Source organism: Pogona vitticeps, chromosome 2, assembly GCF_051106095.1.
Source record: "Pogona vitticeps strain Pit_001003342236 chromosome 2, PviZW2.1, whole genome shotgun sequence".
Taxonomy (NCBI): Eukaryota; Metazoa; Chordata; class Lepidosauria; order Squamata; family Agamidae; genus Pogona; species Pogona vitticeps.
In genome coordinates this window covers 95646712-95661739 of record NC_135784.1, presented here as the reverse complement: position 1 = coordinate 95661739, position 15028 = coordinate 95646712, and positions in this window count along the sequence as shown.

Sequence of the window (15028 nt, the reverse complement as noted above, 5' to 3'; positions counted from 1 at the left end):
AGAACATCTCTTCCCTGTTGAATGTTTTGAAACAGCCATCACAGGAGAGTGGCATGACCTCTCTGGAGGCAGAGAGGAAGCAGCAAGAAAGAAAAGAATGCCTTTTACCAAGATATTGTTGGAGGGATTCTGAATTTGGCTATTCCCTTTTTGGTGTGAAGAAATGCATGGGGAGAGGTGCCTCATCTCACCCCCCCTCCTTTAGAAAAGGAAAAAATGATCAGCCTGGATTAGAGATGGGGACAAATAAAAAAATATGGTGATTCGTTTTGATTCATGATTCGTCAAGGTTAATGGATGAATGAATACAAATATACGAATATTCTTCGATGAATCAATCGGTCGATTTGTCTGTGCTTTAAAAGCCTATACGACTGGCCCCTAACCATCTAGAGACACCAAATTTGCAGGGAAGCTTCCACAGCCACGTTTCTACACCTCCTGAAAGTATGGTGAACACTGGGTAATGGATCCCCAAGTTATATAGTCACAAAGAGGACATCCACGGGAAAGCTCCCCCCAGTACTTAGAGAATCTAGAATAATAACTGAGCTTCCTATGTCTTTCCCCAACACACCTGCCAACTTTGGTGAAGATTGGACATCAGACACCCGAGTTCTTCACCCACAAATTGGGTTCCCCCAGGAGAGTTTACCTTATGGCACAGAGGCTCATTCTGCCTACCGGCTGCCAATCAGCTGATTGGAGGCCGATAGGCGGCCACCCCCCCACAACCAGGCTGCCCTTTGCAAAGATGCCAGCTGCAGCTTCCCTACCCTAAGTGAAGCTACAGTCGCCATCTTTGCAAAGGGCAGCCAGTCTCCCTTTTTACATGCGTGGCTCGGAGGCCAGAAGGAGACCTCATCATTGGCGATTAAGGTAAAGGTCTGTTGGTGGGTGGTGGGTAGGGTGGGGGCTAAGGTAGGGAAAGGAAGGTAGTGTGGGGGTCAGCTGGTTGGCTGAGGGAGGGGAATGGCTGCCTATCTGTCATCGATCAGTTGACTGGCGGCCGGTAGGTAGAATGTTTTTTTTAATACAAAGGACGAACAAAAACGGGTAAATATTCATCCCTTCGTATTCGTGAGGGTCTCTGGAACCCATGAATATGAAAGAGCAAATATTTAATGAATTGGCTATTTTTGTCAAAAAAGCCAATCCTTTTTTTTTTAATTTGTCCCCATCTCTAGTCTGGATGCATCATGGCTAAAGGGAGGAAAACTCTTTCTCACAGTCCAAGCATGTGTACTTTATTTTTATGTGGTAGGGAGCTACAGTACATCTCCACACATCTCTCTTCAGGGAGAGAAAATGGAGGGCAGAGAAAAAGGCAGATAAAAATGGAACCACAGGAAGGAAGAGGTAATCTCAAGGATTCTGAGGCATGGGGGGCGGGCGAGAACATGCTATAGTGAAATTAGTAGAAGGTACAGGGCATGCTCCCCACTGACACTCAGTGTTAAAGGAGTGCTTATGTATGCTTCTAGCATGCTAGCAACCCAAATGTTGATAAGAAACATGGCAGTTGCTGCCACCTGCTCTTCTCCTTCACCTTGGGGAGCAACGTGTTGTCCAGCCAATTCTCTTCAGAATTCACCTGGACGAGTAGCAAAATGTTTCAACCTAACAAGAAACAAGTCCAGTTGCTATGACTCAACTTCCAGATAACCTCACCTGGATGACTGAAAATCTTCACAGTTATCTTGGGGAGCAAGGTACTGCCAGCCATTTCTCAGGAATGTGCTGCTTTCCTCTCAGGTTCTTACATGCAAGGCCTTTGTTTCACAGCAAGAGAAAGAGTAGGTCGCGTTGGCAGCAAATGTAGGAGCAAGTGTGTCAAGGAAGAATTTGCCTTCTTGCTTCCATCCCATCATCCTTCTACCGGTAGGAAAATACTGGTGCTGGAGGCAGCCATCCTTGGGAACTGGCTGGGGATGCTTTGCTTTCCTGCATGAGGAAGAAGGAATACATCCAGCCAGTAACTGTCTATACACCAACAGTGAGAGAGAGAGAGAGTACTATATGGCCACTGGAGTTCCTCTCAAATCTGCAACTTTATGTTTCTGTGGTTTGATCTGCTGATATGACAGAGACATATGCCTCAAAAACAAAATGATCAAAGCACATTCATACTGCTGGTAACTTCCCTTTGTTCTACATCTGTCCCAATGCCAAGGCACAGAAGCTTGAAACCAAAGACTTAGCTTAGGGCTGCAGGTAGTATGCAAGTTTTTTTTTTTTTATTCTGCCCTGTACGGCAGATCATAAACTGCCATACTGCAAATTGCTCTTCCTCAGTTTCAGAGAAGTTGATTATGCGGTAGTAACAGTGCGGAGTGGTGTCTGCTGTTTAAGAAAAGCAAAACTAAAGACACTTTTTAGACTCATTATGTTTTGGATCCTGGCCACCGTAATTCATCAATAGCTGGCAACTTCAAAGAGATACTGCTAAGAGCTACTTACTTTACATGTTTTGTGACATCACTATAGATTAAAGGAACCTTTTGTTAGCTCTTTAAGAAGAATAAACGCAATTAACAATTGGTTAGTGCAGGTGGCGTTATTTAGTCACTGCCTATGTGACAAGAAGGACACAGCCTTGTGGAATTAACTACCATGAGGTGCACCACTATTATGATTGGTTGGAGGTAGTATAAATTAAGAGGCTGGTTAGTGTGCCCTTCACAGTTCTATTTTGACTGTCGTGCATACATTCTGTCTGTTTGACTGCTGAATGCCTATGTTTATGTTCCTGTACACCAAGTAAATATTCTCTGCACTTATTCCTGGTGTCTTCCTGTGTGCCTTACTACGCTGGAGCTTCTGGTCCAAACCTTCATAAAGAGAAAATCTTCTGCTGTAGTTTTAAATGCTAACCCTTGATAGGTAAAGGTTCCCCTTGACATTTAGTCCAGTTGTGTCCGACTCTAGGGCACGGCGCTCATCCCCATTTCCAAGCCATAGAGCCAGCATTTGTCCGAAGACTGATTCCGTGGTCATGTGGCCAAAGCAACTAGACATGGAACACCATTACCTTCCCACCGAGCTGGTAACTATTTATCTATTCACATTTACATGCTTTCAAACTGCTAGGTTGGCAAGAGCTGGTACAAGTGACAGGAGTTCACTCTGTCACGTGGATTCAATCTTATGACTGCTGGTCTTCTGACCTTGCAGCACAGAGGCTTCTGTGGTTTAACCCACAGCGCCCCACGTTAAATGCTAACACCTTTCTATAAATAAGGAAATTGTGCTTTTGCACTCCCAAGCAAACTAAACCAGAGCACAGAGTGAAGATGCCGGCCACAGAGACTGGCAAAACGTTAGGAAGAACAACCTTCAGAAAACGTCCAAAGAGCCCGAAAAACCCACACCAAATTGTGCTTTTCTTTTTCTTTTTTCTTAATTTGTTTTACCGGGCTTATAGCACTTAAAATCTGTATATGTCTACATTAGATGTATCAATGCACATCCTCCATCCTTCACCCATGGTGAAAGGTGAAAACCTCCATAAAATCAATGGAGCAAAAGGGAGGAATTCAAAAAAAAGGAGACGTGGCATTAAAGAGCAGAAAAATATCAAATGCTTAAAGCTTGATGGGACAGGACAGTCTAAAATAGTCTCGAACCAACCTTGCTTCCCTCCAGAGGATGTCCACAATCAGGGTGCTACTATCCCAGAGAGTTAGGCAGAGGTAACTGGGGTTGGACCAAGATAAAATCTGGAGGAGGAGAAAGTGTCTTGCTTCAGGAGAGTTTAAGGCTGCCTTAAAGTTGTTCTGCATTACTTAGGGCAGATCTGCCACAAAGGATTAAGTATCTATCTTGCCCAGCATCACATCTCATTAGAGAGAAGATTCGGATGCTTCCTATGATTCTACTAACAGCACTGAGTACTGATAGAGTGTTGATATTTAGCAAAAACACATTTTGTATTCTATTTTAAAAATACGTTAAACTTATTCCTAAGCTTGCTAGTTCTAACATAACTGATCCCAGTTTTAAAAAAACACCTCTATGTATGAGTTTGCATTTCAGTGGATATTATCAGGACGTTGCATCTGCTGATTCCGCTCTACTACTACAGGCTCAAGTATCTTCTTAAGCATTCTTAAACTGGTTATTTATCAGTCAACAATTTTCAACAATGAGCATGTGAAGGGCTCACCATCAGCCCCTCGGGCAGGCTGCCTACCCTAGCCGCACACGCTCCTAGAGACTGGGCTCGGCAGCTGCTGAGACTGTGGTCTGGAGGAGACAGGGAGGAGGAAAGCACCGGAGCCTAGAGGGAGGAAGGTGATGAGCGGCACCTGTGGTGCAGGAGGCGGGAAAGGGATCAGAGGAGGGTGAGGAGGAACACTGGGCCCCTTCTTCAGAATTGGGGACACTCGGTGAAGCATCAATATAGATGGAAGAGCCCTTGGGGTTCAGCATCAGAGGAGCTGGGAGCCCGTCTTGTGTGCTGTGGCAGAGTTGGCGTGAATGTCTGGGAGCCGAAGGACTATCTCTAGCCGAAGCCCTTGGGTGGTTTCCCAGTGATCAGAGGTAGAGGCCAGGGGTGAAGGACTGTATCCACTCCGGCTCTGGAGCCCACTGTGCCCGTGTTGAGAGGCAGGGGCCGGGGAAGATGAGCAGCAATCAAGCCAGCACCAGATCCAACGCCAGCACATGCACCTGAGGTGCCAGCAGGAGACAAGGAGGAGACAATACAAAGAGTGAGAGGACAACCATTGCTTACAGCCAGCCACCTATACCTACCCTTGCTAAAAGGCTCCAAGCGCAGTCCTGTACTGGACTTCATTCTTACCAAGACTTTGCCGTTCAGTAAAGCCGTCCCAGTGATCATCTTGAAGGAGAGACTGAAGCAGCATTCAACTCAATCCCTGAACATTTGTTTAGAACTATTTGTAGTTTCTCACACAAGATTACCTGCGTCCCTGAAGCTCCAGTCCACTATAGCAATGAGATGTGGGGTTGACTTCACCCTACTCTGCACGTAACTAGTCCAACACACAGCCAAGGCTTGTATAACTTCTGCCGCCCTTCACAAATCTCCTTAGCCAGCTATCGCAGGAACTGAAATTGTCATTCCTAATGTAAGCCATGTAGCTGGGTTGGGGTGGCTGCAGGCACAGGGTTTTTCTTCTTGCTTTCCAGTATAACCCTTGGTTTGAACTTGGCCTCCTTGGATTCTTGAAGATCCTCTATAGTTAGCCCCTTCATCACAGAATAAAGGATGATGGGGTTCCAAAGGAGGACTACTCTTGGGTGCTACATACCCTGCATATATCTTGGTGTCTGTTTCCTCTTTCCTCCACTCTAGAATGTTCTCCTGGTCTTTGCTGCCACTCTCCTCTTCTTCCCCACCAACTGCCCTGATTCCTCCTCTTGTTTCCATTCTTTCCTTGTCTTGGAGGGAAAATCTGTTGGCAGATTTTTTCACCACCACCACTAGCGAACTGCATAGCTGGCAGGGACCCAGTGTTTCATTGAGTCCAGCCCCTGTCAAGGAGGCACAATGGGGAATTGAACTCTCAGTCTCTGGTTCTGTAGCTATATGCTTAAACCAATAAGCTAGCAATTTTTCCTCGCCTTCCTGCCCCTCCTGGTCCAGGAAAGTGGTCACACAGGGATAATATCCTGGGAAAAGGACCCACGCTGTGCCCACCAGTTATCTTAGGCAGGGACCCATGGAAGGCCAAGGGGACATAGAAGTAAATCTTTCCTGAGTGTCCAAGCTTATCCATTCACAGCCCCTAATGTCAGATTGTTAGAATGATTTTTGTTCTTCATGCAGTCTCACCAGCAGTCAGACAGGTAGAGCTAGTGTCCCTCTAGTACACTGGTTCTTAACCTTGGGTTACTCAGGAGTTTTGGACTGCAACTCCCAGAAGCCTTCACCACCAGCTGTCCTGACTGGGGTTTCTGGGAGTTGCAGTTCAAAAGCATCTGAGTAACAAAGGTTAAGAATCACTGCTCTAGCACTCTATGCAACAAACAGTTTCCATTAGCTTTTCAATGTTCAGTGGTGGGGAAAGGACTAACAAGGTTTGGTCTCCCAGTCTCTACACTGCATCAGTCCTTTAAAGCAAAGCAAAAATAACAACAAAAAACAAAAGAAGAGATCTGGACCCTTCCATAAGGATTGCTTGTCCCAACAACCCAGGCATTATGGGAATTGTAATCCGTAAAAGTAACTTTTCCAAACCCTGTTATCAGGTAGAGTCTATTCCAGACAGACAAAATAGAAAGCAGTTTGTATTTGAAAAGGTTTGCTTACTTCTTGCCCGTTTCCAGGCAGAAAGTTAGAATACCTGTCTGTGCAGTGCCTGTGGCTGAAGGCAGAAGATGTGAGGAAAATGGTGGGCCTTGCGCCAAGTCCTTTGGTTTCTGCAGAAATCTCTGTTCCTAGAATTATACAACAGTGGAACTGGAAATGGCCGATCAGTCCCCTTCTTGAAGCAAGAATCCAAGTTAAAATGATATATATCTGACGGGACTGTGTTGAACAGTCCCCATCTTCTGAGGTAATTGGATATTCAGCCAAAATCTGGCTTCCTGTAACTTAAGCCCATTGTTACATGTTCTCCAGTCTGGGGTGATTGAGAGCAGATCCTGTCTCTCCTCTATATAATGATCTTCCAAGTATTTGAAGAGTGCCATCATTATCTTCCCCCAGTCTTCTTTTCTCAAGGCTAAACAAGACTAGTTCTTTCAGCCTTTCCTCACAGAGCTTGGTTTCCAGTCCCCTGATTATCCTTGTTGCCCTCCTCTGAACTTGCTCCAGTTTCGTCCCTCTCAGTGCAGTGCCCAGAACTGGACACAGTAGTCAAGACAAGGCCTAATCAGAACAGAAGGCAACTAGTACTGTATGGGATTTGGAGACTAAAAGCAGCCCTAAAATGGCTATTTGCCCTTTTTGCAGCCACATCCCACTGTTAGCTCATATTCAGCTTGTGATCTATAACTATTCCAAGATCATTCTCACTTCAAGTATTACTGAGCCAAGTATTTCCTGTCTTGTTACTGTGTGTTTGGGGTTTTTTCACCTACAGGTTTAGAACTTTGAACATATCCCTGTTAAATTTCATTCTATTGTTTTCAGCCCAGTGCTCAAACCTATCAAGACCTCTTTGAATGTTGTTTCTGTTTCCCAAGGTATTAGCTATTCCATCCAATTTTGTGTCATGTGCAAATCTGATAAGCATTCCCTGCACCTCCTCATCCTAGTCATTTATAAAAGATGTTGAAGAGCACTGAAGGACTGAGCCTTCTGGTATCCCACTTGTTACTTCCTGCCACTTTGAGAAGCCATTGATAACCACTCTCCAAGTACGATTCTGTAACTAATTATCCACTTGATAGACATTCTATCCAGCCTACACCTAATTAGTAGAATATTATGAGACACTTTGTCAAAAGCTGAAGTCAAGATGTACTGTATTCTAAATCAATTCCACTATCTACCAGGGAAGTTAGTCCATCAAAAAATTAGATTAGTCTGGCAGGATTTACTGTATTCTTAAAAAATCTGTGTTGGCTTCTAGTTATCACTGCATTGTTTCCTCTCCATGGCTTTGAGGCCTCAGTTACTGAGCATATTCCTCTTCTCTTCCTTTACTTGTATGCTCCAGGTCATTAGCCAAATCTTCTAAATCATGGAAAACCCTACATTGAGTGAGGGGCTTTAAAGTAATTGTTATGTGCTGTCAAATTGGAACCGACATACAGCAACCCTAACAGGGCTCCCAAGGTGAAATATTCAAGGAGTGGTTTTACTAGTTTCACTGTCCCAGTGGATTTTCAGGGCTGGGCTGGGATTCAAAAGAGGAAGACGAAACATGAGATGCACTGACACCATAAAAGAAGTCAGAGCCTTGGGTTTCCAAGAGCTGACCAGAGAAACTCAGGGAAATTATAGGCCATTCATTCATAGGGCTCCAGCAAGTCAGAGGCAACTTGATTGGCATATGACAAAAAACAGCAAAGACAGTAACAATTAAGAAGACAAATGTGGCCTATATTGTATCTGCTAAAGATTCCCATCCAGCCCTATCATGTTATCATGCCCTAGGAGAGTGGAAGGGTGCTCTTTAAACCTGAGACCTGTTTAAAACAGAGAGCACAGTGTTGTTCAATACCAGGGCAGAGCACAGGCAATGCAGTGTTGGCCATCTCTGGCTCCTGCATGATAACCATGACAAATCCACCTATCAAGTCAAATGTCTTGAGCTGTTTTCTTATCCTCAAAATTGCTGGCTTCTGCCAAGGAAGACAGTTATCTTGCCAACTGGGCTGGATCCATCAGGCTTTCTGAGAGTCTTAAGCTACAGATAGGATTCTTATAATCTCACCCTTTGGAAATTCTGCTGACAGATGAGAGTGTCTTAGCCAGGAGGAGATACAACCAGTCCCCCAAGTGTTCAAGCTGCGCTGACAAGAATCCAAACCTGTCACTCCAATCCCAGCCATGGGAATCTAAACAAGTGGCAGAATCAGGCTTTTGGAGCATCGTTTGCTACATTCCTCTGAATTAAGGGGTCTCTTAGAGCCTTTGTTTGAAGAACATGTGCTTAACCCTCAGTGTTGTGGAGCAAAACCTCAGAAACCCAAGAGGTAGCAAGGGGAAGTCAGGGAGCAAAATAGGTTAGAACACCACAAAGGCAACAGGTTGTGCCAATTCCATGCAGTCCCACTCCCAGCAACTGCACAAAGGCAGCCAAGAGGAAGTACCAAATAGGAATGATGGCTGCAAAGCACTTCAGGATTTCAAATGTGGTTTGCACCAAACAGCTTATAAAGCAGGGGTAAAATTAATCTTATGCAGATGCAAAATGGATTGGAACCAAGAGATCAATTTACACCTCTTCTGCCTTAAGAGAAATATGTATATAAAATATCTAGGAAAATTGTAGATCAGTTAATTATCTTAAGAGCTGAAAGCATGTAAAATAATTATGGCGATTCACAAAGTCACGTTGTTCATAAGGCAAATATCCTGTCATTGGTAAACTATTTAAAATGTAGTGTGATAAAAATCTATTATCTTGATTCAAGCAACTGGTAATAGAATCAAAAACAATGGCATGCTGTAGTTCATCAGGGTCAGGCTAAAGCCACTCTTCGAAGATCCCTTCTTCAAGGATGGTCCATTTAATTGTTGACAATAGCGTAAACCTTGAAGGACAAAACATTCTGGTTTTGGCTCCTTAGGTTTCTGAATACTGCCTTTATGAAAGATTTACATCCATTTGTTCTCTTGGCACAAAGATTTACTTAGCCTTCCTATGCAGAATACAGAAGGGCCTTGCCAGCAGATGGTGACATGTGTCAATCAGAAGAATGTCCTTGTGAATGAACAGTGTATGACATTGCCAAGGGCATTAGTTCCAATAATCATGCTGCTTTGGAACAGAGGTGGTCCCCAAGTCTGCCCCATGTATTCTTTTATGTAGGACCTGTTGTTGCTGCTGAGTAGCTGCTTCAGGTTAGGGAGCAATCTAGAATGAAGGGCAGGCCTATCATATAAGGGCAGCGGAAGGGATGTCACAGGCTGCTGATCCTTAATGGTCCACTGGGGTGCTTTTAGATGGGAAAGTTAGATGACAAGTGACATTTTTTCACGTTCTCCTCTAGGCCTCTTTTTAATTGATTATTCTTGCCTATCAGCCTGGCTGAAATCAGTGTCACACTGGTCTTACAATGAATAAAAACAATGAAAGGTCTTGACATTTTTTCTCATTCTTGAAGCTAATTTTCTATGGTGTGATGAATATTCTGAAGTTTGAATAAAAAGCAAAGTGTAATGATGACGTATACTCACTTTGTAATTCAGAATAAAATGAAGAATTAAGCACAGAAGCCATCAAAGTAGGAAGCACAATCCTCCCATGGTCACTTCAGCTGCAGGCATCACTGTCCCCATACAGAGCCCTGTGTTTAATACAGATATATACAGAGATGGATGGGAAGGCAACCTGGACAGGAAGGAAAGTGAATCAGCATTTGACGAACAAATGTGCCTGAAAATGTGAGCCAAATAATTGGACATTATGCAATATTAGCATGCACATAGTACATATATTGCTTCCTCAGAATGTCGTCCAGCAGAGCTGTTTCGGGTGGTCCGGGATCTTCTTCAACCGGGAAATCCGGTGGAGGTCCCGGACTGCTCATCAGCTCGCTGTGATGAGTTTGCCATACATTTTGAGGGGAAAATCGCTCAGATTCGCAGTGGGTTGGACTCCACAGTTACTGCAGAATCAGAGGATGTGTCCAGTGCGCCGTGCTTAGGTCCAGTATTAATGGATGAGTTTCAATTGTTGAGACCTGATGATGTGGAGAGGGTGCTTGGATCTGTCCGTTCTACCACCACTCCGCTCGACCCTTGCCCATCCTGGCTAATTGGAAGATCAGCCAGGGGGGTTCGCACCTGGGTCCAGGAGGCCGTGAACGCCTCTCTGAGAGAGGGAGTGGTCCCTACCGCCTTGAAAGAGGTGGTAATTCGACCACTCCTTAAAAAGCCTAACCTGGACCCAAGGCTGGTGGTCAACTACTGACCAGTAGTGAACCTCCCTTATTTGGGCAAGGTGTTAGAGAGGGTTGTGGCCGGGCAACTCCAGGCGCTGCTGGATGAAACGGATTTTCTGGATCCATTTCAATCGGGTTTCAGGCCGGGTTTTGGTACGGAGACTGCCTTGGTCGCCCTGTATGATGACCTTTGCCGGGAGAGAGACGGGGGAGTGTGACCCTGTTCATACTCCTGGACCTCTCAGCGGCTTTCGACACCATCGACCATGGTGTCCTTCTGGATAGGCTGGCTGGGTTGGGAGTTGGGGGCACCGTTTTACGGTGGTTCCGCTCCTTCCTGGCTGACCGTGTCCAGAGGGTGGTGCTGGGGGACAGTTGCTCTGCCCCATGGCATTCATGTCTTGGGGTTTCTCAGGGCTCAATACTGTCCCCCATGCTGTTTAACATCTACATGAAACCGCTGGGAGAGGTCATCAGGAGGTTTGGGCTGAGGAGTCAGCAATATGCTGACGACACTCAGCTCTACCTCTCGTTTTCCACCAATCCAGGTGAGGCGGTTTCTGTGCTGAACTCGTGTCTGGACCTGATAATGGACTGGATGAGGGTCAATAAATTGAAACTCAATCCAGACAAGACAGAAGTGCTGTTAGTGGGTGCTTCACCGGACAGGCTGGAGGGCCATTTCCCCGCCCTGAATGGGGTTACACTCCCCCTAAGGGACAGGGTCCGCAGCTTGGGGGCGCTCCTGGACCCCAGTCTAACACTGGAAGCCCAGGTGGACTCGGTGGCCAGGGGCGCCTTCCTTCAGCTGCGGAAATTATACCAGCTATGGCCCTACCTGGACGAGTGGAGTCTCATGACAGTCACATATGCACTGGCAACATCCCGCATAGATTACTGCAATGCGCTTTACTTGGGGCTGCCTTTGAAGACGGTCCGGCGACTGCAACTGGTCCAGAATCGAGCGGCACGGCTGGTGAGTGGTGTGGCCGCCAGGGAACATATCAAGCCGATTCTGTATAAGTTACATTGGCTACCAGTTGCTGCCCGGGCCCAATTCAAAGTGCTTGTTTTGATATATAAAGCCCTAAACGGCTTGGGCCCTGGATACCTGAAGGACCGCCTCCTTCCATATGAGCCTACCCGGCAGTTAAGATCTAGCCAGGGGGCCCTTTTGAAAGAGTCGTCCCTCAAGGAGGTAAGAGGGACGGCTTGTAGACAAAGGGCCTTTTCGGCAGCTGCTCCCAGACTATGGAATGCCCTCCCGATTGAGATTCATCTGGCGCCAACGCTGATGACATTTCGGTGCCAGGTCAAAACCTTCCTGTTCCAGAAGACTTTTAATTGAAATAATATTAGCTGTGGGTCTGATGGCAATTTTAATTGTATTTTAATTGTATTTTAATCATTTTATCTTTTACTGTATTGAATTTTAATTATTGTAAGCCGTCCAGAGACCTCTGGGTAGTGTGGGTGACATATAAATTGAATAAATAAATAAATAAATAAATAAATAAATAAATAAATAAATAAATAAATAAATAAATGGACTATATGTATGTAGTACATATAGGAGCAGGAACTGGCCCCTTCATGGATTTCTGCTTTGTTGTGGCTTGAGTAATTCAGAGAAGCTATGGGCTATGCCGGGCAGGGACACCCAAGACGGACAGGTCATAGTGGAGAGTTCTGACTATACGCGATCCACCTGCAGGAGGAACAGGCAAGCCACTCCATTATCTTTGCCAAGAAAACTCCATGGATAGAAAAAAAGACTAAAAGATATGATGCTGGAAGATGAGCGCCTCAGGTCGGAAGGCGTCTAACATGCTACTGAGGAAGAGTGGAGAACAAGTACAAGTAGCTCCAGAGCTAATGAAGTGGTTGGGCCAAAGCCGAAAGGACGCTCAGCTGCAGATGCGCCTGGAAGTGAAAGGAAAGTCCAATGCTGCAAAGAAAAATACTGCATAGGAACCTGGAATGTAAGATCTATGAACCTTGGTAAGCTGGATGTAGTGAAACAGGAGTATGGCAAGAATAAACATTGACATCCTGGGCATCAGTGAACTAAAATGGACAGGAATGGGCAAGTTCAATTCAGATGACTACCATATCTATTATTGTGGGCAAGAATCCCATAGAAGAAATGGAGTAACCCTCATAGTCAACAAAAGTGGTAAAAGCTGTATTGGGATACAATCAAAAAAATGATAGAATGATTTCAATACGAATCCAAGGCAGACCTTTCAACATCACAGTAATCCGAGCTTATGCATCACCCATGGATGCTACTGAAATTGACCAATTCTTTGAAGACTTACAACACCTTCTAGAACTGACACCAAAGAAAAATGTTCTTCTCATGATAGGGAACTGGAATTCTAAAGTAGGGAGTCAAGAGATAAAAGGAACAACAGGTAAGTTTGGCCTTGGAGTTCAAATCGAAACAGGGCAAAGGTTAATAGAGTTTTGTCAAGAGAACAAGCTGGTCATCACAAACATGCTTTTCCAACAACACAAGAGACGACTCTACACATGGACATCACCAGATGGACAATACCGAAAACAGATTATGTTCTCTGCAGCCAAAGATGGAGAAGCTCTATACAGTCAGCAAAAACAAGACCTGGAGCTGAGTGTGCCTATGATCACCAGCTTCTTATAGCAAAATTCAAGCTCAAACTGAAGAAAGTAGGAAAATCTACTGGGTTAGTTAGGTATAATCTAAACCAAATCCCTTATGAATACACAGTGAAAGTGAAGAACAGATTTAAGCAACTAGATTTGGTGGACAGAATGTCTGAAGAACTATGAATGGAGGCTCATAACACTGTACAGGAGGCAGCAACAAAAAACAGATTTTATTTTCTTGGGCTCCATGATCACTGCAGATGGAGACAGCAGCCACGAAATTAAAAGACGCCTGCTTCTTGGGAGGAACGTGAGGACGAACCTTGACAGCATCTTAAAAAGCAGAGACATCACCTTGCCGACAAAGGTCCGCATAATCAAAGCTATGGTTTTTCAAGTAGTGATGTATGGAAGTGAGAGCTGGACCATAAAGGTGGACCGCCGAATAATTGATGCTTTGAATTGTGGTGCTGGAGGAGGCTCTTGAGAGTCCCCTGGACTGCAAGGAGAACAACCCTATCTAAAGGAAATCAACCCTGAGTGCTCACTGGAAGGGCAGATCCTGACGCTGAGGCTCCAATACTTTGGCCACCTCATAAGACTCGACTCTCTGGAAAAGACCATGATGTTGGGAAAGTGTGAAGGCAAGAGGAGAAAGGGATGACAGAGGACAAGATAGTTGGACAGTGTCACCGCAGCTACCAACATGAATTTGACCAAACTCTGGGAGGCAGTGGAAGATAGGAGGGCCTGGTGTGCTCTGCTCCATGGGGTCACGAAGAGTCAGATACAACTTAACAATTAAACAACATCAACTCCTAGCTGGTTCGCCCAAGGCAGAATGGTTGCAGCTAAGTATCCACACTCTTCAAGAGTAATGGCCCCATCAGCAGAAAAGAACTGATAGTTCCAAAGGTGATGGGGATGTAGAAACCTAGGGAAGGCAGCTACTGGGCAGCACCTGTTGCTGAAAGTGATACTAGCAGAAGAGACAATAGTGGTGACACTCAAACTAACTTTTATTAGTACTTTGTCTAAGGTGGGAACAGCAAACTCCTGCTGAACTTTCTATACCACAAAAATTCTATGATGAGACAATCCAAAATGAAACAAGAGATAGACTCCCAGATTAGAAAGCCCTCAATTAGCTACAGGGGAAAAGCAAAGAACAAGTACAAATATCTGGTTTGGAGATTTGTCATTCACAGGGCTGCCGTAAGTCAGAGGTGAATTGATGACATTAAGAAAAACAAGAACATAGAAATCACATTCTTTCTGCCCAACGTGCCTGCCTACCTTAAATGTCCACAACAATCTCCAGCTGTTACTGCTGTGAGGGCAAGGACAAGTATAGTGACAAACCTTTCTGTATCATACTTCCCTCTTTGTCCACAGGGCAGCTGAAGAGCATTCAAAGGATTGCACATGTTTTATCACAGTAACTTTTACATGTGTGGAATACAAGTCAGTTTATTAACTAATTCTAGCACCAGCAGCAGAAATGCTGAACCTGGTTAGATTGTGGTTCCAAAGGCAGATGGAGGCTCAATGTTCTCCAGGCATCTCCGCTCTACCCCCACACATTTCCTCTGTCTAAAAAACAAAAAACAATATGTTTTCTGGTGAGCTTATGGTGCAAGATGACACTTGACCAAGCAATTTCCTGGTTCACTGGCCTGTCTTTCTGCCATAGTGTTACATCCAGAACAAACAAACCATGAAAGGAAGACTAAGGGTAAGGTCATATGTTAAGACAAATGTGCATTTCCTTTTCTTACCACATCATCCCTCCAGACATGCAAACCTTCCACTGCTATGTACCTCAGACACTTGCCATGCATGTATGGATATAAGCTTGCATTACAATTTT